At 39.4% G+C, this 20651-nt stretch overlaps 1 protein-coding gene across 3 annotated transcripts in view; it reads left to right on the top strand.

Moving 5' to 3' along the window:
- The first annotated feature begins 5673 nt into the window (after positions 1 to 5673).
- LOC141903295 (cytochrome c oxidase subunit 6B1-like) overlaps positions 5674 to 20651 on the top strand; it is a 38433-nt gene continuing 23455 nt past the window's right edge. For 2 of the 3 annotated variants that reach the window (XM_074791394.1, XM_074791392.1), the window contains exon 1: positions 5674 to 5786. The gene's annotated coding sequence lies outside the window, so the exon portion shown is untranslated. Of the gene's footprint in view, positions 5787 to 16319; positions 16376 to 20651 lie in introns of all 3 variants that reach the window. The other variant, XM_074791393.1, reaches the window with a different exon arrangement.

The raw sequence follows: 20651 nt of genomic DNA, 5'->3' as shown, positions 1-20651 counted from the left end.
TTTATCGGTGGGTGGTCACCGGTGTCGATCTCGAATTCAAGCCAATCTGTTCGACCAATGTCAAAGTCTCCCATCGAGAAAACTGACTTGTGCTCCCGTATGATGTCGAAAAAGCTGTGTTTTCATGTCAGTGGGGATTTCAAGCTGGTCGATTTTCAATTCTCTCAAGAGGTCCATGAATTCAGTATTGTCACCACCCTGCAGCTGGATTTTTGGAGTTGACGGGTTTTGAGCATGGTCGTCGACAGTCATGATGGGAGTTGACGGGTTTTGAGCATGGTCGTCGACAGTCATGATGTCAACTGACTGTAGGGGGCAGAATAGACCAATAGTCTGGCCCCTGTCGACTCGACAAGCCTCATCCGAGAAGTTAGCTAGCCGAACCGGTATATGGTTTGCCTCCGGTACCACCAGTGTTTTCCCAGTGCAGAAATCCAGATCCAGCTGGAATGATTTGGCTCTTACTGATGAACACCCTGCAAGCGCTCGCGCGTTTGGGGCTCTGGCGGACAGGCACCTCGCTGAAGCTTCCGAAGCGGAGCACTTTGTTACGGTAATCTATGTAAAAGCCATATTTCTCGAAGAAATCACTTCCAAACAAGCAGTCTTGTGCCAAATCCTCGCTGACGATCATGGGGACATGAAATTCTTCAGTTCCAACTCTCAGACATACATCAGCTAATCCACGTAACTCCATTGGCTGACCGGTAGCCGTTGTCACGATTCCTTCGATTGGCCTCAGTGCAGCGGCTTCACCAGTCGGGCTACTAGTGTCCCATACCGAACCTCTAATAATGATTGTGCAGGAGGCACCAGTGTCCAGGAGTACCACCGCTTTCGAATTGTCATTTACTACGGCATCACAGAAAAGGCCCGAGGCGTGGAGCCTCACTGTTCCGATGTTTGTAACTAAGCTCGTCTGGGCTGGTTCTGTTCCTGTTGTTTGAACCTTGGTGTCGCGCAACTTGTGACAAGTGTTTTCCGTAGCCGGACTGGGACGCCTCACTGTTCTCCGAAGGGTCACGTCGATTTTCTTCTATACTTTGGGTATGTTGTGGTGGTCTAACAGTGATGGTTCTAGTAGGATGTGGACCATCAGTAGGTGTATCTCCACTAGAATCACATGCCGGGCCAGCAACCACATATACATCTTGAGGTGTCGTTTGCATATGGTTTGATGGTCTCGATATCATTTGAATATGGTTTGATGGTCTTGATATCATTTGAATATGGTTTGATGGTCTCGATATCATTTGAATATGGCTTGATGGTCTCACGGTGGTGGGGCTAGTATGATGGTAACCATCAATAGGTGCATCTCTACTTGCATCGCACGTTAGACCATTTGCCATATTCATCCGATTTTTCCTACGTCTTGCGGGGGGTATATACAGCGGTACAGGGGGACTATTTCCTGATTGGGTTTCCACTGCCCCCCTGAAAACCCCGCTTCTCGTTTCCCTGGTTTCCCTTACGTAGGTGGCAGGTACTTGAATAGTGACCACTCCCCCTCGCAATTATAGCATTTAACTTGTGGGCACAAGTTTTTGGGGTGGTCTGCATACCTGCAACGCCAACATTTGTCATCGGCGGGCGGTCGACGATTGCCATTACCAGAGACAACTGCTTCCAAATGGCCTACTCGAGTCATCAGCGTTCCCATCATCGATTTCAATTCGTCGAGTTGTTTGGCTATGGCTGAACTAGTCGAGTCGAGCTGGGTCTGGTTAACGGATACTTTTTGTTTATGAGTCGTGCCCTGTCAACCGTCTCGCTGTTTCCAGAGTCCATGCTTGAGCGACTGCTGCAGCCAACGAACTTGGCTGGGCCGCATACATGGACTGCTTCGCTGAGACGGGTAGGCTATTACCTTTAAGGAATTGGTCTTTGGCCAATTCATCCTGCAGCTCGTAGGCAATGCCAGGGTACGCGTTCCTTGCCAGTTCTGCTAACTCGTCGGCATAGCGTTCCACAGATGCAGTTGTCTTTTGGTCCCTCCCTTTCAACAACATCTTAAAGTCATCCACAGTCTTTGTTTGTTGGAAACGGGATGATAGCCGCCGACAGAAATCATCATACGACAGGCTCGAGTCGAGACGTAGGTTCGAGACAGCCTGGTATGCCTCATGGTCAAGTCGCATCATCAGGTGTGATTTACGCTGTTCGCCCCCGTTGATGCGAGAACTAATCTGTGCCAGGTCAGCGAACGCGTCAAACCTTTCGAGCCAAACGCGGAAATTGTGTCCCATGGTATAGGGCTTGGGTGCCGGAATATTGTGCATTTTCGGGGTGGGTGCATCTCTCGTCACGACCCTCTCCATCACTTCAGTCAGTCGCTGGAGGATGGAATCCTCAGATGTTTTCAAATTTTCAGCTTTTGTCTTCGTTGGACGGCCACGTTTTGGTTTTAACGAGAGGTTACCCTCCTCACTAACCAGGAGGTCATGATGTGCAGCTACGGCCGTTGGTGACATAGGCCTAGATAAGGCCAAGGGCTCACACACATCATTCTCAACATCCGTCATAATTACTATTCTTTTATATAAATGACACAGAAAATACAGGACCGCAAATAAATTTAGGGGAAACAGGCACTTAAATAATACTAAATATGTACTAGGAATTACGAAGTAGGTAAAAAAAAATACGTAAAGTACACACAAAAAGTAACCGTAATTTACACAGACTAAACGGAGAAAAACGTGTTCACCGCTTCAACTCAATTTCAACTGGTTTTTTCACAATCAAATCCCACTACGCTGCCACCAGATGTAACGAGGTCCTATTCTGCCTGTTCCACAGTAGAAGTTTCCACCAAATATAGACTCTGAGAGCCCAAAAACCAGTAAAAAGGCGGACAAAAGATATTAACACAATCACCTATTGTTCTGTATTTTCGAGAGAGAGAGGGCAGCACCCGCCAGTTACAACATAGAAAACGACTGATGGACATATTCCTTCACACAAGGCTTCTAATGCAATATCTCGAAGCCCCGCATCGCTGCTGCAGACCAGATCTTTGATGCAGAGCCCAACGAATGACCTGTTCAGCCCTACAAATACATTTTTCTGGCATTCTATCATATCATTTAATGATAATTACTGAAGTAAAGTACTCGACGTAAGCACCAATACGAAATATTTTGAAGCATGAATTTATTTTTATTGTTTCAATCATAATATTACATGTAGTGCACTGAGCTATGAATAACTAAACGTGATTTCGACGGTTTATCCGAAGTTTAAAAGCCTTGCGTAAGTTGGATCTTTTGGGACCAAGACAAATCCTTCGACTTCGAAAAATTCCGATTTCCAGCCGTTTCCAAAAACTATACGACTTCCAATTAATTTCTGTAAACGGAAAAATTTAATCCATATCTACAAGAAATGATTAAAAACACTGAAATATTTCGGGTTTCGCAAGTGACTTTTTAGGTAAATTCCGAGTTTCTGACCTGAAATGATCGCTCTTTTAATTTCGGAAGTGACTTCGTAGTTCCGAGTTTCTGACCTGAAATTATCGCCCTTTTAATTTCGCAAGTGACTTTTTAGGTTTTTTCCGAGTTTTTGAGCCGAAATCATCGCCCTTTAATTTCGCAAGCGACTTTTAGGTAAATTCCGAGTTTCTGAGCCGAAATGATCGCCCTTTTAATTTCGCAAGCGACTTTTTAGGTAAATTCCTGTTTCTGAGCTGAAATGATCGCCCTTTTAATTTCGCAAGCGACTTTTAGGTAAATTTCGAGTTTCTGAGCCGAAATGATCGCCCTTTTAATTTCGCAAGCGACTTATAGGTAAATTCCGAGTTTCTGAGCCGAAATGATCGCCCTTTTAATTTCGCAGTGACAACCGGGATCACACACAACTCACCAGAACAACAATGGATTCTTATCAAGAGAGCGATGTCACAACGCTACATTTCTGAAGTGAAATCGTCGCATTTCACAAGTGATTTAGGTAAAATCTGAGTTTCTGAGCTGAAATCATCTTTTTTTTAATTTCACAACTGTTTTTTTTAGGTAAATTCTGAGTTACTGTGAGCTGATATCATTGCCCTTTTAATTTCAAAAGTGATTTTGTTAGGTACATTCTGAGTTTCTGAGTTAATCATCGCCCTTTTTTCACGAGTGTTTGTGTAAATTTCTAGTCTCTGAGCTGGACATCACTAGTTTAATTTCACATTAAGGGATTATTGGTAACTTCCGACTCGAGATCTAGAATCATTATAGTTAGTGATTTTCGAGGTTTATATCGTTTGTGAGCTAGGAATGATTACATTTTAACAAAAGGGAGTCGCTTGACGAAACTAAGACTAGGAATCAACTATTCTTAGATTTCAAAAGTTATCTTGATCGCCATCGTACGCCAAAATCTTTCCTCGGTTTATTCCGAGTGAAATAGGAATAAATTCCACTATTGCTATTTCCGGTATGATTCCAAGTCTGTGAGCTATTCAACTAGGGAAAGTTGGACTTAAATGCCAATTCTAGGAAATTATCTGACCGCTGATAATTTTTGTCCCCGAAATGTTTGTATGATCGTCGAATTTATTCATCACATCGGCATACCAAGGACTGCAGTTGTCACCTTGTTGTGTTTTAATATGCAGTTGAGGTTCGGTCCATATTTACCGTCTGGATTATTTAGAAGAACGGCTTTATGATAACCCAATAACGAACTTCATGGTACAGGCTTACTAACGAGGATATCGGCATCCACCCTCTAAGCAGTCTATTACTACGTGATACTTTAACTTTAAATACGTACTACTAATACCGGTACCATTCTATTCTCAGAAGATTGATTTTTCAAAATCCCAATCACATCATAACTGGGAGATATAAATTGTATTAATTCCAACGAACGAATTGGCGGTTGCGGGGCCACCCAGCGTAGCAAAAATTCAAAAAACAATCGGATCCACCCGCTCGTAATGAATGATTTGGCTTCCGTTTATACAATTTCTTAATCTTCTACTTCACATGAACTATTTTTCTTCTTTTCCTGGAGAGAACGATGATGACGCAAACAAATCATCGTGCCACCTTTGAAATCTTCAATTTATAATAGTTTGAATACGGGGTGATTGCCACTTGGGTTGTGACAGTACTCTGTAATAGGTCTAGTTTTCCATTACTTGTTAAATTGAAGCCTAGGTAGTTACAGCTATTAACACATTTAATTCGTTTATCGTTTTAGTAAAATTTACGTTTTGTTTGTTATTGTTACATCTTTTACTGAATATTACAATATTAGATTTTTCAGCGTTCACGGAGAGCCCCCATTTTTTACAGTATTCAGCTAGTTGTTTAAGGTTTAGCGGTAGGCCCTCTTTAGTGCAGGGGAGGATAACAATATCATCTGCATAGTTAAGATTTGTTATGGTCTTGGATAGGATGTTTGACCTAAGACCTTTATCAGGTATGTACTACTAAAAATGAGCGAGCTAGGCCACTTGGAATGCTCTCAAGTCAGGTTGAAATAGACATTAGTTCAGTAACCGGAGTTTTCATTGGCCTATCTAAACTTAAGACTTTCCCGCCAGTCGCAATACGACACCGGTGCGGATTCTCTGTGCCCGCGTAGTATAAATTCCCTTTTCCCCTATAGTGTCAATGGATCAATTAAGTTTGAGTTGGATTGAATTGTTCAAAGTAGATCTGCAAATCCTTTAGAATAACACGCTTGCTGGTGGTGCCATCTTATCTCTAGGTCAAGGGCATCAGCAAGGGTTACCGTTACCGCACATTCATATTGCTGTTATTTTACTAAAAGTTCTTTAACTAAAGGTAAAATTATTCCTTTAAATATGTACAAAATCACATCTAAGATCAGTGTAATGCCTCTAGGCGTGGCTGTTTTGAACACACTTGGAGACTTTTTTTGACTGGAAATAGGCCTAGCCTATTAGGCCTAATGTCTATTTATTAATTGATGAGACCTGTTTTTCTGGGATATTTTGCTTAATTTTTGGGGTACATACCTCATTTATGTCTTAACAGAATGCCAAAAATCGCGGACAACAACTGAATATCCGATATATTTCCAGTTCTGTACCAATTAGATGGATTGGCAAAAAGACTCCTTAAGTCCAGTTGAATGAGAGAGAAAATCCTCCATTTTGTCAAATTTCTTGAATTTTTACATTGTCACCATGCCTACGAAATGAAGTTATTTTTCTTGTGGGGTCTCAACAACTAAATCAGGGTGGCGTTGGCATGGTAACAATGTTCAAATCCAAGAAATTTGACAAAATGGAGGATTTTCTCTCTCATTCAACTGGACTTAAGCGAGTCTGACGCTAAAGTATCATATAGAGGTTAACTCCTGTCAACGGTTTTTTGAGGTGACTAGTCAAAAGTTTTGAGCTACTACGATCGTCAAAAGCTACTTAGGATTACAAATTTATGCACAAACAATAGTTAACTTCCATCTGATTACAGAACAGTCAGTTTGAGGTAAGTTGATGGTGTTTTAAGGGGTAAAATAGACGCTCTTTTGACCCCAGTATCCTAGGTAGGCCTACTATATATACAAAAACAAGGGAGCCAACTCTCCGTCAGATCGGTCGATAGGTATGTCACTTCAACAATTCGTAACTTCGTTATAGCTTATTGGATAGGCCTAGGCGGCCAATCCCCTTCAAGTAAGATTAAATTCTTAAAGATAACGAATTTCTGCGTTAGACTGGGTGGTTTGAGAAAGATTTGAGTGCCTTTGTCTTTGAGATTGTTAAATCGTTCGATAAATCCAAAAAAATCAGCAAATCCGTCTGTACCGCACCAGCCTGGAAGTAAATATGACCGATTTTTTAATACAAACGGCGCTTTCGACCAGAAATTCTGAACCGATTTTTACAAATGAGGGGTTTTTGGAAAGCTTAGACTCGGATCTTACCTCTGCATATTTATTTCTGATTAAAATGATAATCCTGTCCGTAGCAAACTCAAAATTTGACCGAGATCGAAAACGGGTTTCAAAATTGCGACATGGCAGCCATTAATCATAGCTCTGAGCTTAATACGAAAGTCGAGAATTCAAATTAAAAACTTGTGACGCGGAAACACATCGCAAATTGGACATAATATATTACATTTATGTAATTAATCTAAGAATATTTGTTGCGCGTTGTAGTTAGGGTTTTCTGTTACATCACAGAAAACCCTATTGAGATTCGCGTGTTTCTTCTTATTATTATTTTATGTCACACTATTTTCACTAAAAGAACTAAGGCTTTGTTACCTTGCCGCTGTTCTCGATACAATCCGTATGATATCGTTCAGCTCACTGAGATCTACAAATACTCCGCGCGTTTTTTCACGAATCATTGTTACAAAAGCACTGTCGGGCCGTAAACACCGAAAATTTAGCCCCATTCAATGGGGCGACATGTTTTTCGAGTCGTCATCCCGAAATCATACCGCAGGCCGATTGTCACTTTGATTATCAATTCAAGTATAAATGAACTAATTTATTGCCGCAGACTTCTCATTTAGCCGCGGTTTTCAAACAGTAATTCTAACAATAGCCCATTTTCCTCATCAAATCATATTACCGATACACTGGAAATTTACTACTTTAGATTTTAAAAGCAATTTCGAGCCGTAAACATCGACGAATCGACGTGTGTCACTACATCGTTGTTCCGGGGATCAATATATTACTTTATTCGGCCGCGGGCTTCAACCTCTATTTCAATACCATCAATACTCTATATTTCCTACAGTACATACCGATCATTGTCAAATCCACAAGGTATTTACTAAATACAAGTAGGCCTATATAACACAATCCTATCCGTATGCTGGACTCACACTTGACATTTGGAGTATGCGTTCGCTGTGGGGGAAAGGAGATCATTCGCTGTGTCGCTTGAAGTATTTTACGCGACCTTAAGGCTTTAGTATGGTGGCTGATAAGGGCCATGCGTAAAAAAAACATGAATATGCAAATGAGGGCGACATTACGACAAACGAAAAACTAAAATAACGCGACAAATCAATAATTTTGGTTTTGTCGCCCGCAGCAATTCAATATTTTGTTTTTGTCGCCTGCGACAATTCAATATTTTGGTTTTATCGTTCGCGATAATTCATTATTTTGGTTTTATTGCCCGCGACAATTCATTATTTTGGTTCTGTCGCCCGCGATAAATCAATATTTTGGTTTTATCGCCCGTGGCAATTCATTATTTTGGTTTTATTGCCCGCGACAATTCATTAGTTTGGTTTTGTCGCCAGCGACAATTCATTATTTTGGTTTTATCGCCAGCGACAATTCATTATTTTGCTTTTATCTCCCGCGACAATTCATTAAGGGGCCTCGAGATGTCGCGTTCCAACTGGACAAATCGCCATAATTATGTCGACATATCGCGTCAAGTCGACATAAATATGTCGATATATCGTGACGTTTTGATGACATATTTCATTTTCTCGACCACTTTCCTCGCGACAAGTCGACATATTCATGACGACTTGAAACTCAGTCGTCATATTACTGGTGTCCTCATTTAACTTTTAGACATGTCTTCAAATGACCGCTTGCCCCGTGGAAAATGTACGGAAGCGATAAAGGGCCTCGAGATGTCGTGTTCCAACTCGACAAGTCGCCATATTTATGTCGATATACCACGATATATCGCGTCAATTCGACATGAATATGTCGATATATCATGACGTTTTGACGACATATTTCGTTTTCTCGACCACTTTCCTCGCGACAAGTCGACATATACATGATGACTTGAAACTCAGTCGTCATATTACTGGTGTCCTCATTTTACATTTAGAAATGTCTTCAAATGACGGCTTGTCCCGTGGAAAATGTACGGAAGCGATAAAGGGCCTCGAGATGTCGCGTTCCAACTCGACAAGTCGCCATATTTATGTCGACATACCGCGCTATATCGCGTCGAGTCAACATGAATATGTCGATATATCGTGACGTTTTGACGACATATTTCGTTTTCACGACCACTTTCCTCGCGACAAGTCGACATATTCGTGACGACTAACAACTCAGTCGTCATATTCCTCATCTTACATTTAGACATGTCTTTAAATGACGGCTTGTCCTGTGGAAAATGGACAAAAAAGCAAAATTTGTCGTGAAAACGTCACGATATGTCGACATATTCATGTCGACTTGACGCGATATATCGCGATATATCGACATAAATATGGCGACTTGTTGTGTTTGAACGCGACAACTCGAGGCCCTTTATCGCTTCCGTAAAAATGGGCGAAAAAGTGAAATTTGTCGTGAAAACGTCACGATATGTCGACATATTCATGTCGACTTGACACGATATATGGCGATATATCGACATAAATATGACGACTTGTCGAGTTGGAACGCGACATCTCGAGGCCCCTTATCGCTTCCGTATTCAAGTGATCCTACTTAATGAAAGATCACATATTATTTCTTTTTCTAAAGATGTACAGAAGCTTATATGTCAAAAGCGATAAAGGGCCTCGAGTTGTCGCGTTCCAATTCGACAACTCGTCATATTTATGTAGACATATCGCGTCAAGTCGACATGAATATGTCGACATATCGTGATGACTTGAAGCAATATATCGCGATATGTCGACATAAATATGGCGACTTTGTCGAGTTGGAACGCGACAACTCGAGGCCCTTTATCGCTTCCGTACTTCCGTATACATAGGACCCGTACAAAACCGTCGCGACCTTTTACCACGACGAAATTATGTCGAACAAACGTGATATATCGCGATTTATCGACATATTTAAGTCGATATATCGTGTTAATATCCCGATAAATCGTTATACGGATCACGCCTTTCACCAATGTCGATGTCTGTATCTCAACATAACCGCGTACCGTCGACATAATTATCACTCCTTTACCTAAAATGTCGTGATACGTATGGCAATTTATTGAGACAATATCGGAAAAAGTCGACATAAAAATCACGACATTTTAAAATGAGGTCTTCCTAGTTACATCGATATATTGAGATAGTTAACCTAATTTCAATAAGGGGACGCATACTTAATGATGTTTAATGTTAAATGAATATGAAAGAAGAAATGAAGTTGGCAGAAAAATTAAAATGACTTAATCATCACCAGAATCTGGTGGACATATTGAATGTTGGGGTTCAAGTAGAATGACCCCCAAATGCTGGGGCACAATAATAGTGTTCGGTACATGGTCGATGAACTAAATAGGTCATTCGCATCAATACTTTGTTACAATTGATTTGCGGTATATTTTGGATTACTGTGTATGTCATTTGTCAGGACATTAAACAGTAGACAACTTAGGATACTACCTAGCGTGACTCCACTAGTTAGACCGACTTATTCCAAGATGAGGCGTTCCGTTGATTTTGGCTATACGTTTTCGTTCAGAGATAACTGCTGAGCCATTTGGGCGACCTATCATTGATACTGTTTCCTAATAGCCTGTTTAGTTAGTTATGGCTGATGTTGTGCCTTATCAAATGCTTTGTCGAAATCCACCGATGAACAGGATTCTAAGACAGCAGAAAACCCGTTATCGCTGCTTTGCAGCTATATTTATTCTTAAAATGCGCAAAAATGTGATTAGAAAACAGCATTATAGCATTGAGTGCGGTACTCATGAGCACGCGCCACCATGCGGCGACCGTGGTAATGAGAGGAGCCGTTTTCAATCTCGGCCCGGTTTTATATTCCCTATTTACAGGATTATCAATTAAAACGGAAATAATTATATTCAGAAGTAAGTTCAGGGTCCAATCTTTCCAAAAAGTCCTCGTTTGTAAAAATTGGTTCAAAATTTCTGGTCAAAAGCATCGTTTGTTTTCAAAAATCATGGTCATATTTACTTCCAGGCTGGTGCGGTACAGACAGATTTTGCCGTTTTTTTTCGGATTAATCGCACGATTTAACAATCTCAGAGGCACTCAAATTTTTCTGAAACCACACAGTCTAACGCAGAAATTTGTTATCTTTCAGAATAGTCTTACTTGAAGCAGATTGGATTATCAATAACGAAGTTACGAACGGTTGAAGTGACGTACCTATCGACCGATCTGATGGAGAGTTGGCTCCCTTGTTTTTTAGCCCACTTGGGAATTTATTCCCAGCGGGCTATTGCGTTCACTTTTCGTCAGTCCGTGCGTCGGTAGACGGAATTTGGTTTATACATGTAGGCCTATCTACCCTAGACACATCTTCAGCCCAAAAACTGGCCCTGTCAGATTCAAGATGGCCGACTGGCAGCCATTGTTGTTCGCCAAAATCAGCACTTTTTACACATTTTCGAAGTTTCTGAGGGAAATTTTAAAGACGCTTGGATCAATTACCTTGATCTTTAGTTTATATTTGAATCTACCAAGGGCCAATCAGCATAAGAAAAATTGGGTCGATCTGACTCAAGATGGCTGTCTTATGACCTTTTTAGTGCCCAAAAATGTCAATTTTGGCCAGAATTCTAGGTCCTGTAGCTTCCTACTGGTTTGCCATTTCTCATTGCAATTGGTGATGGGTATTCTTTGGAAAGGGATGTTTTATACCTGAGACAGGTATTTTTGATCAGCCAATTATGACACAATTGGCGGCCATCTTGGTGTCATCAGTACTCATTCGTAGGTGGGAAAAAGTTTTTCCACATTAAATTGATACCTAAGCATATTGTGTTACTATATTCAATTGGAAAGTTGTAGCCCATAACGTGTTCTATGATTTGGGTGAGTTTTAAGGTCATTGGTTTTTGTATGTGGCCACCAGCGGGCGTTGAATAATACAATAAATTAGTATTTCTATAGGCCTATTATATTTGTACCTATGCATATTTTGTTACCACAATCAATTGCAAAGTTGTAGCTCATGACATCTTTCATGATTTTGGTGAGTTTTTAATGACATAAGTTATTGTATATGGTCACCAGGGAGCGTTGAATAGTAGAATGACTTAGTATTTCCTTATTAGATTGGTACCTAGGCATATTAAGGACATTAGTTATTCTATATAGTCACCAGGGGGCGTTGAATAGTAGAGTGACTTAGTATTTCCTTATTAGATTGGTACTTAGTCATATTAAGGACATTAGTTATAGTATATGGTCACCAGGGGGCGTTGAATAGTAGAATAACTTAGTATTTCCTTATTAGATTGGTACCTAGGCATATTTTGTTACCATGATCAATTGCAAAGTTGTAGTTCATGGCATCGTCAATAATGATTGTGTTGAGTTTTTAAGGACATTAGTTATTCCATACCTATAGTCACCAGGGGGCATTGAATAGTAGAATAGCTTAGTATTTCCTTATTAGATTGGTACTTAGTCATATTAAGGACATTAGTTATTGTTTATGGTCACCAGGGGGCGTTGAATAGTAGAATAACTTAGTATTTCCTTATTAGATTGGTACCTAGGCATATTTTGTTACCATGATCAATTGCAAAGTTGTAGTTCATGGCATCGTCAATAATGATTGTGTTGAGTTTTTAAGGACATTAGTTATTCCATACCTATAGTCACCAGGGGGCATTGAATAGTAGAATAGCTTAGTATTTCCTTATTAGATTGATACCTAGGCATATTTTGTTACCATGATCAATTGCAAAGTTGTGTTTCATGACATGTACTACAATTGTTTTTTACTGTTTGTACTACGATTGAGGTTTAATGTCATTGGGTTTATCATATGGTCACCAGCGGGCGTTGAATAGTAGAATAACTTAGTATTTCCATATTAAATTGGTAACGAGGCATATTTTGTCATCACAATCAATTACAAAATCATAGCTGCTAACATGTACTATGATTGTGGTTTCAAGGTCATTGGTTTTTTGTATATGTTCACTAGGGGGCGTTATGTATTGAAATTGTTAAATTGTTGAGCATTTGAAACCACTTCCCAAGTGGGCATGGTGTCCCTAGACCCCTAGTTTCTAACGCGATGTGGTAACACTCAGAGGCCAGATTTTTCATCGCTCAGAGATTTATGTCACTTTCATTAGCGGTGTTGTCATATCGCGGAAAGACAGAATCGCGGAATTTTCCAAAAACGCGGAATTTCTTCATTTTTACTATAAATACTATACGGGTTTTCCCACGGGGATACCCACTATCGGACAGGGCACCGGACCCAGGTTTTCAACACCGGGAATTAGTATTTGATAATTTATTATATCGCCAGTCAACAACTTAACGATACTGTTCCAAATAATGCAGAACCTAGGCAATACGTGCTTTGCGAATTCAGTGATACAGAGTATCGCTGCATTAACTGAAGGAATACAAATCGATGGTACGTAAACGTAGGATTTGTGATGACACCATGGGTCATTCTCAAGGACTCACTTCAGAGTTAAGATTTGACTCTGGTCTCTGGATTTAAAACATTGGAAATGAATTGATTCTAAGTAACTCACAACTGTGGAACTGGATCGATGTCAGACGAAAATAAATAGACATTATGTATATTTCATTCTGGCTTAGGATTGTTCATGCGTGTTGTGTGTCTACATTGTTGTTATAAGCGAAGAATGTGGTTTATCTTTTAGAATTAAATGATATGAAAGATTATAAAATGGTTTCGTTTTTTTAATGTTCACTTTGTGACTGCTATAACATATATGTTCCTATGCTGATTATTTGGATCAAAAATCTTATTGGTACCAGACCTGGACAGCCGTAAAATTATAATAATTTCAAAGGAATTTGAACCGGTACTTGTTTGGTCGTAGGATTTCATGTTTGCAACCATCTACAACTACGGTCCGACACCACGAACGTGCTCAATATTTATTTGATAATATTCGTTTCTGAAGTTCTCAAAAAGTCGATGAACTTCGATAACCGAAGTTTTCCTAGTAGAAATAGACATTAGGTGCCTGGTCTCTTTCACCTCACTTGATTCTGACTTCTTCTACAGGTGGCAGCCAGTCAACGGTATCGTAATATAATGATTCCATATAAAATTGCCTGCAAATAATGGGATTCGAACCTAAGTCGTTGCATCGATCGGTCCGGTGCCCTGTCCGACAGTTAGTATCCCCGTGGGAAAACCCGTTTACTAACTATTTAAAGTAAAAATGAAGAAATTCCTCGTTTTTGGAAAATTCCGCGATTCTGTCTTTCCGCGATATGACAACACCGTTTCATTAGAGTACAGAAAGAGACACGCTCAGTCTGTATCGATTGAGATTGATAAAAATCTGGCAGTATATTGCAGGTTTCCATAAAATAAACTTCTGTGGTTGTTAGTAAGGGTGTAAATCGAATCGGATTGAATTTACTCGGGTGTGTCATGGCATCTTTTAGAAAGAAAAAAACGATTCTGGCGCTTTTGCTGTTTCTGAGACAATATTCTCGTAGACCTTTCGGGCTTTTATCAAACAGTGATGCACTGATCCTATTGAATGACAGCTGGGCAAAGGTGCCTCGAATAGAAAATTACGTTGAAGAAACCGTCCCGTCCTACTCTTTCGACAATTTCAAGTCACATTTTCGTTTAGAAAGAACGACGTTTGAGAATAGGCCTATATTACGACAGATTTCGGTATGCGACGAACAGCCATAAACAGCTTCTTCTGTTTCTCAGCCATGAAGAATAATTTGATGGATCTGTAGGCCTATATAAGGTGGCCAGATGAACGAAGAAAACGGGCAATATCGGCAGGTGTCGGAAATTTGGGCAGATTTCCCGGCGTAGTTGGTTGCGTTGATGGATGCCATATACCCATTAAAGCACCACGAAAGAATCCATCATCGTACATCAACAAAAGAAATACCACTCGGTGGTTCTTCAAGGAATCTACGATCACACCCTCTCAGGTTTACTCACGCAATTCGATGATCTACAGAAATTCAGACGAATTATTTGATGACGACTTTTTACATGGAGACTCAGCATATCCTCTCGAATCATGGCTGATCACACCATATTATAGGATTATGGGAACTTGATCAACAGCCAAAAAGCATTCAATCGTTGACTCAGTTCAGCAAGAGTGGCTATAGAAAGAGCTTTTGTCCAGTTGAAGAGATGATTCCGAAGATTGAAAGATAACTTCGACGTTTCTGACTTCAAACTAATGATAGGCAGCATTTTGTGTGCGTGTATCCTACACAACATCTGCATTGAAATGAACGACGAGAGCATTGATGTAGCTGAATTCAAAGATGTAAATTCTCTTTGTCACTTCTTGACTTCAAGAGATTAATTCGATATTACAGTTTTTCAAATTATTTATAAGTTTATTATTAACTTCAACATGTAAAATATTTATTCTAAACTTCAACAAATAAATGCAAATGCATTGTGTAAAAAGTGTGTGCCTGAGCTACAATGAATGTGATTGGCTGTTTGTGGGATAGGCCTATACGGGAAATTCCGGGAATTTCGGCGTTTCTGATGTAATTGGGAAAGCCTAATGTGAAACCCAAAACAAAATGGCGAGCATTTTATTCGACTAAAATCGAACGTTTGCCTATAATTTTGTTCGTTTTCATGAGTATAAGCGAGTAGGCTATTTAATTCAGTATCTGAAGGCTATTTAATTCAGTATCTGAACTAGCAAGTACGACGATACCAATGGCAGGGGTCTTACAAGTCGGTATTTATCTGTATATTTAAGAAAAAAATCATAGCCGGTATTTGTTTTGATTTCTAGAAAAAAAGTCTGTAGGCCTATATGTTTGTATTTTTGGATCGATTCTGACTTGTGAAATTGCAGTCAATCTAATACTGCGTCGCTAGTACATTTGTATATACGTGCGTCAGCAGTCAGGCGCGTGTGTGCGAATATAGGTTACAGTATGGCTGTGTGTTGGTAATCACCTGAGCGAGTCTATATATAGGCAATTATAGTATACACAGCACTCTCACACATCCGCAGGAGCATATGTTGTCAGCCTCATACATCTCTAATCCAAATTAATGCATATTCAGTATAATATTTTTGACAATATATGCACTCAATGATTTAATGGTGAGCCACAGGGCCATTGGACCTTTATATTATTTAACTGTACATAATTCCTATGCGCTTTCTTTAAATTCTTCCATTTATCAACACATTTTTCGGATGGAATATTCATCTCTGCTATTTTGCACCACACCTTTGTTTTGTTGCATGCAGCGTTGAGATCATCGAAATTGTCTTTTATCACTGCAAGAAGTTTTCTTGGTGACACAACAGTCCAATCGTATCTCACTGAAAAAACATTTTTACAATCTAAAATACTTATTGTTTTTTTACCAAAACCACATGCGAATTACCATATTAAACTAATGCTTACCATTATTTTCATTGAACACTGATGGTGATTTATCTTCCACTTCTGAAACAGCTGTCCGATTGTTGCTGGGCGCATTCACTTAAGAGAAATACAAAAAAAAATTGCAGGTATAAATTAAAACTTTCATGCAGTACAGTTTAAAGAAAACAAACTGTTTCTTGCTATGATATGATCGCCAAAGTTCAGATCATTTTTAGCCCACTTGGGACTTTAGTCCCAGCGGGCTATTGCGTTCACTTTTCGTCCGTCGTCTGTCCGTAGACGGAATCCAGTTATTTTGGGAAGTTTTGAAGGCGCTTCAAGGTAATGTCTTGATACTTGGTTTATACATGTATCTACCCTAGACACATCTTCAGGCCAAAAACCGGCCCTGTCAGATTCAAGATGGCTGACTGGCAGCCATTGTTAATCACCAAAATCAGCACTTTTTACACATTTTCGAAGTTTTCGAGGGAAATTTTGAAGACGCTTTTATCAATAACCTCGACAGTTGGTATATATTTGTAGGGCCCATCGGTATGAGAAAAATTGGGTCGATCGGACTGGAGATGGCTGTCCTGTGACCTTTTTGGTTTACCTTTGTCAGTGATATGATGTTGGCATTGAGCCAATTCATGTAAAATTGCGGTACGTTTTTTTATGTGAGCATTTTTTTCATTGGTTCTCGGCTTAAACGCCATATTATCGATGCGATTGAAGACATGGCGAACCTCCGTCGATGACATGATCAACTGAGTTAAAATTCTACGAAAAACTGTTTTTGACTTTAATGGAGCTAAAACAGTGTCAATGTTTCCAAAAAATCATCTACAATTAAAATTATCGGCGCTCCTTATATTTCAGGATTAAAATTGACACTTGGGACATTCTTCGGCAATCATCGGCAGTGTTCGTTTGTCCCGATAATTGCGGGTAGATTTAAGCATTTGGAGATAGGAGCGTTTCCAGCCTTTCTGTATAGTGTAGTTAAACGACAGGCGCGCGTTGCATCATGGGTAAATTCATTAAAAAATATGGCGGATTATCGAAGTAGGAACAACGTATCGCTGGTGCATTATTAAATATTTATCCATTATCAAAGCCCATATTCAAGTGCCTGTCGTACATACCTTATAAAAGTCTTATTAGGACCAGAAGGGACAGGCAGCTGACTTAAAATATCGTTTTTTAATCCACTTAAAACTGTATAGAAGGATATCCAAAAAGTCTGCATTGAGAGGGGTTCCTGAGAGAAAAGAGACTCCATGATTTGAAAGTTAAACAATAAGAAGTGGCTATATTTACGCCATCGTAAAGCGGTCTTAAATTCTATATTTTTGACGGTTTAATATTGAATTTAGGATTATGGTCTAGGGAGGAGAGGGTTAGTGTAAAGAGGGTGAGAAGAGGGTCCAGAGGGTTAGGGTAAGGGTCCGTTTTACCCCCTAGTGATAGGATTATGGTAAGGTCAGGCTTGGCCTATAGGCCTATGTAGTTAAAACATTCGACTGGTTTACAAACGAGCTGGGTGGTCTAGTGGTATGATGCTGCGCTAGTAATTTACTGGCCCGGGTTCAAGTCTCGCTCTATTTTCTCTAACTCTTTTCTCCACACTTGCCTTGAATTTTCTAAGTCACGCACCAGAGTGTGCATGCGCAACGTGAATAAGCCAATCAGACTGAAACGTCGTAAATATAGCTGGTGTCATCTGTCTAAGGCGTCGTAAAAATAGCCTGAGCGTTAACAATATTTCTCCATGCCTACCAATTGAAGGTTGGTAATTAAAGCATGGCGGCACGAACAAAGAAAGCGCGAGCCCATATCAGTAACTCCCCCGGAAAATTTTTATATTACTAGGAGCTCAGATGCGTTTAACCAGCATTCGGGAGCCATAAGTCCTAGTTTAAATTCGTTAATTTTGACGTAGCAGCGATCGTCGGTAATTTGTTCGAGGTACTTTTCTGCCGTATATTGGAAGGCTTACGTGCATTAAATAGTTCCATGTTCTCCTATCTGTTAATATGATTTAATTTTATCTAACAGCTTCAGAGGACACATTTATTAATTTCAATTTGCAAAATATTTTGGTAACTTTGATAAGTTATGATGATAAAATTTTTCGTCTGGATAGGAGACAAGAAAAATTGATGTCGCTGGCCCGTGTATTCAGCGTGCGTTGAGCGCAGTGGTGTGACCTTTATTGGCATTGATTTCTTTTATTTTTGACACATGGGGAAATGCCTGGATATTTATAGGCCCTACCACCGGCAGTCCAGTACGTGCTCGCGCGAAACTATACAATTATTGACGTATAGAGTCTTTACTAAGTAACTATGAGAATGTGTTTATACAATCATTGATGCACCGGTGAACCTGACAATCTTAGAAAGCCAGATAAGTGAATGAACTCTCGATCATTTTCAGGCCAGCCTTAGGCTGAGCCTATTACTATACAAATGGAGCGAATTTGAATGACATGGTTTCCAGAGCTAAGACTACTCTTTGACTGTGCAACTGAGCATATATTCATACAAATGATTCATTAGAACATTATCCATTCTCCTACCCCTACGAAGCTGAATTTTGAAAGAGGGCCTCGTTAAAATTTATATGAGCTTTTTCACGAAAATCTGATTGCAAAAATATCTGTTTTAAAAAGCCAATCAGAAAGCAGACTCCTCTATGATTGGCTTAGCCGCAGAGATGAACAGGTGTTCACGTGAACCTGCGGTATTGTCTGGGTTTTATTTTAAGATCTAAAATTGTATTTCAATATCAATTTCTGTGAAATCTTTGGTTGATTTGGTTTTTGGGAGAAATATTTTTATTTGCACAACAGAAAATATCATTGACATTTGTGCAAAGTTCGGAAAAAAGCTTTTTCTCAAATCGGATGGATCGCCTCGATATGCCATGTGCTCAAACTGCAAATTCAATCAAATTTTATTCTGCAAAAATAAAATTATCAAATCCAATTCGATTTTACTTTATTGAACAAGGTTCAACAGCAAATTCAATTCAATTTTGTTTTATTGAGCAAATTTCAGAAAATTCCATTCTATTCCGCATTCAAATCAGTAAGACTAAGGGAAAAGATTTATCTGAGGTATTCGTTCCTGCCAGCTCCAGTCGCTGTCTGTGCTACTTATGAAAGCACGATTGAATTGTGTAAATTATTAGCCTGGGATTGACTCGTTTATCGAGCTGGGAGTGTATTTGGACAAATTCAACCCATGTGAATGCATCATTTGCCATTTTTGGTTCGATGAATGAGAACCTAAGCTATCGTCAAGTTGCAGTCATGAAGTCACGTGACAGGAACGGAAGATTTTTTTTCGGATTGAGTGATACACCTCAATGAAATAGGTCCACATACGTAATTCGCCTGTTTTAAGAATATCAAAATTATCATGATAGATATATTCAAATAGGCCTACTCTGATTAATATCATTTTCTAAAATCATGCGTAATGAATGCTGATTTAGCGGTTGGTTAAAACAAATCATTACATCTACTTGCGCATAAATACACTATCAATGCTGAGCCTGTTAAAGCGCCAGAACCCGTACATACAGCCATACACACGTTGATGCCGACACCGGCTTCCACTTCAAAAGTTAAGAACAAAATATTAGAAATATTTGTGATCCGATTTACACCAAATAAACCTTTAAAGTAAGGTATTTAACATCGGATATTGTGCCGAAAATTCTAGATTGATACACTACATAGTTTTTCAAGTAAGCACATATTTAGTGTAAACCAATTATGTTGATTGACAGGCAGGCTCAGCTGCACGCCTAATTTTATCGATGACGTCAGATGTAAACAATAACATTACCACGTGCGCAATGCAAACGGAAAACAAATTGAATTTTTTTAAACAAACTTCTCTAATGGAATATCAATTTCTTTTCATGATTTGCCTTTCTTTTATGTGATTTATAATTTGTACATCAGACGTTGCTTCTTCGAACCCCAGGACTTTGAAGTCTTCTTGTATGAAAAGCTGACAGGCTGGCCATAGTGCCCCTTGGGGCTCATGTTTTTCATATGGTAAAAAAATTTTTTTCAATTAGAAATTTTCCTGCCCACCTGTACCCTACGTAATTTTGGACGTGGACTGTTATGTATATTTTTGGCCTTATTTGACAAAATAATTCTTTGAGAAATATGAAATACAATAATAGAACTTTGAGGTCACGAATTAAAAAGATTTTTCATAAGCCCTTTGCCAAACAAGCTCTAGTTTTCAAGGTAAACCAGACTTTGCCCATGGGCAATTTATTTATATGATCACCAGGAGACCTTGGATATTCAAATTTGATTGTTGAGCATTTCATACCACTTCCCAAATAGGAATAGTGTCCCAGGACCCTTAGTTTGATTTCGTAGAGTATTCC

Source organism: Tubulanus polymorphus, chromosome 4 (assembly GCF_964204645.1).
Source record: "Tubulanus polymorphus chromosome 4, tnTubPoly1.2, whole genome shotgun sequence".
Classification (NCBI taxonomy): domain Eukaryota; kingdom Metazoa; phylum Nemertea; class Palaeonemertea; order Tubulaniformes; family Tubulanidae; genus Tubulanus; species Tubulanus polymorphus.
The sequence above is the reverse complement of the archived record's forward strand: the minus strand, read 5'-3'. Positions and strand labels throughout refer to the sequence as shown.